The sequence below is a fragment of the Protopterus annectens genome, chromosome 11.part0 (genome assembly GCF_019279795.1).
Source record: "Protopterus annectens isolate FY-2018-M chromosome 11.part0, PAN1.0, whole genome shotgun sequence".
In the NCBI taxonomy this organism is placed as follows: domain Eukaryota; kingdom Metazoa; phylum Chordata; order Ceratodontiformes; family Protopteridae; genus Protopterus; species Protopterus annectens.
The window spans coordinates 1,305,755,517-1,305,758,404 of NC_056745.1; the positions used below are offsets into that span (position 1 = coordinate 1,305,755,517).

The window sequence follows — 2,888 nt, forward strand, 5'->3', positions numbered from 1 at the left end:
CCCCCGTTAACAAATGTAAAATAAAAATAAATAAATAATTTGAATAAATCATGCCAATTTCAGCACTCATATATGTGTTATGGTGCAGATGAGCAAAGGACAGAAGATATGTTCATTTTATTCAGTCTTATTTATGAGAAGCTGGGGAGATGGGAATTTCAGTAGTGAAGATGTACAATTTGACATTTCTACTGCAATATTATACTTTTCTGATTTCTGATGTTTGGACTTGGATCATAACAACTAAGTACAGTGTTTTCCACTGTATGCATGCATGTTTACAGATCAACTTTTATACATACAAAACACACGCAGATAAATGTCTCTCAACAGTACAGAAAAGAAGTTATTGGGATAAAAGGACTCATCCAATATTTGTCAGTGGCACTTTGACACTTAAAGCCAGAATCAGATCTGTTAACAAAAAAGACAGGAAAGTGCACATGGTAGACATTTTGTAGTTTTTTTTTTGTGTGTAGTATTTTATCGACCAGGCAAGCTTGTTGAACACAAATGTCCATTTTTTTAGATGTGACTTATGAAACAAAACTGTGTTAAATGAATTAAAGTCAGACAGTAAGCGTGTTGGTACAAGGAATCAAACACCATAGCCCAGACAACAGGAAGCAGTTCTGTAACAGAACAGTCTTAACTTGCTGTGCTAACTCTCAGACTACACAAACCTGCTTCCATGTTTTTTGATAACAGAAGTTGATTTCTAAGAAGAGTTCAAATGTACTTTTTAATGCGGTATGTGTGTTTAAAGATACACTGCATATGTATAAACACATGCATATAGATTGTGTAAAATCAGAAATTGTGCAGTGGAAAATATTCTTCAGAAAAAGAGGGCTCGTCCGGGATTTGAACCCGGGACCTCTCGCACCCTAAGCGAGAATCATACCCCTAGACCAACGAGCCACAGATCACTAGAGCCTCTAGTGCTGTTTCTGAAACAATCGGGCTATGCCTGCCCCATGATTCAGCTGTAAGTAAAGACTTCTTTGATTAAAGAGTAGGTTGGACTCTGCCTGGTATGTGATGCACTTATAGAGCTGCAACAAAATCTTCTCAACAATTTATGCATGTCGATGCTTTATTGACATCTCAACTTACAACTACTTAGACTTGCAGCTAAAATTAAAGTTGTGTTACATTAATATCAGTGAATTAACGTCATAACAATGAAATGGAAAGGAATATGCGTGCAAGTAACTTAAATATGAAGTAACAATAACACAATAAGTCTGTTTTATTTGTATCATTAGTTGCAGTTTAGTGCTATACAAAACTGGTGAACAAGTGGCATAACTGATGCACAGTCACTATATAGTGTTTAGAGTGTATGCTATGCAGAGAAAAACATTACTATAATACAGATTCTGTATCTTAGTTACAGCACAGCACGGCATTACAAAAACAAAGAATTACAGATAGCATGAGTCAGACACCAAAAGCAGAAGAATCACTGCACTTAGATGATGACCTGCAGTGGCATCACGACTCCTTGTGCCAAAAGCAAACTGTAGTACATAATAACTAAATTAACAAGTCAGTATCTGCTGAATCTGATTTTTAAGAAATTTAGCCACAATGACAGTTTGACACTGTTTTAAGGTTTAATGCTGTCAACTGATAACCAACTTCTAGAAGTATGATACATACAATGAACACAGTGACAGCAGCTGCAGTCTGTGGTTACAGCCTTCATCTATCCTGTTAGTGTGCACTGTTGTAAGTTATGCTATATAAAAACGTACAGATTTTTTTATTTCTTAATCATAACAGCTAGATGTATATACAACTCTCATGAAAATTGACTTAATTCTTCTTTAATTTCCTTTTTCATTATGGGATCAATTTAAATAAATACAGTTTAGGCCACAGTAATTCTAGAGAATGTAAATGTGCTTTATACGTAATCACTGGGATTGAAAAACATGCCTAGGTCAGTCGTCCTGAGGGTCCCATGGGTGTTTTTCACAGTGGAATTCAGCCTGAAGTTGGTTATCAATGAACTAGCTGCAGTTTCACAGCCCAGGCCACAGCTAGCCCTGCAACTGCACAGCAGAGTAAAAAACAAGGATGTGCCTAAGCATGCACACATGCACTACAGAGAGATATGGTGAGAAAGCTACAAGCTTAATTAACAGGCCTACAGAAATGTTTAAATCTACCTTTTGAAGGGGTGGAAATGGGTGTATACGAAGATAGGAAATGGGGAGGCAGCAAGCAGAGGAACCTACAAAAGGAAACAGGAGGTAAGAATGGGATGGGGAGGAGGAAGAGGGTACATTTTTCGAAGGACAGATGCTCATTTTTTTACAAGGATAGCTGAATAAGCATTTAAGGGTAAGAAAAGGGATAGACAGAGGGTGAGGTTTAACAGGGGGAGACAAATAAACATACAGCAGACACAGGAAGGGAGGTACCAACACACTCTGGAGGACAATGGAATTTTAGATATACAGACAAAGGGATGACAGTACAAATGGGGAAGACTGGACAACAAACTGGGGAGGTTGGTGACCAGGATAGGGATAGGATAACTATAAGCCTCATTAGCCAGATGGTCTGAGGTAGTCGCAGAGAGGTCTGTCAGCACCCCGACCACCCTCCCAACCGAGCCCTGCCTGAGGTGATGAAGGCAGACCCAGGCAGTGCTATGATTCTGTAGTTTATCCACCAACTCTGCAAAGCAGGGTTGGCCTTTCGTCAACTGGTGCCCTAAGCAAAAGGGCTTCACAGCACACACACACCCCCGCAACCAACACACACACCACCCAGTCCCGCATCTTGGTCTTATCTTCTTCTTCTTTCGGCTTTTCCTGGTTAGGGGTGGACACAGTGGATCACCTGTTTCCATTTCTTCCTGTCCTCTGCATCTT

The 2,888-nt window shown here is 39.4% G+C and overlaps 1 non-coding gene across 1 annotated transcript; it reads right to left on the minus strand.

Moving 5' to 3' along the window:
- Positions 1-849: 849 nt before the first annotated feature.
- TRNAP-AGG lies at positions 850-921 on the minus strand. Its single transcript has one exon. It is a non-coding gene; the product is annotated as a tRNA-Pro (tRNA).
- Positions 922-2,888: the final 1,967 nt, after the last annotated feature.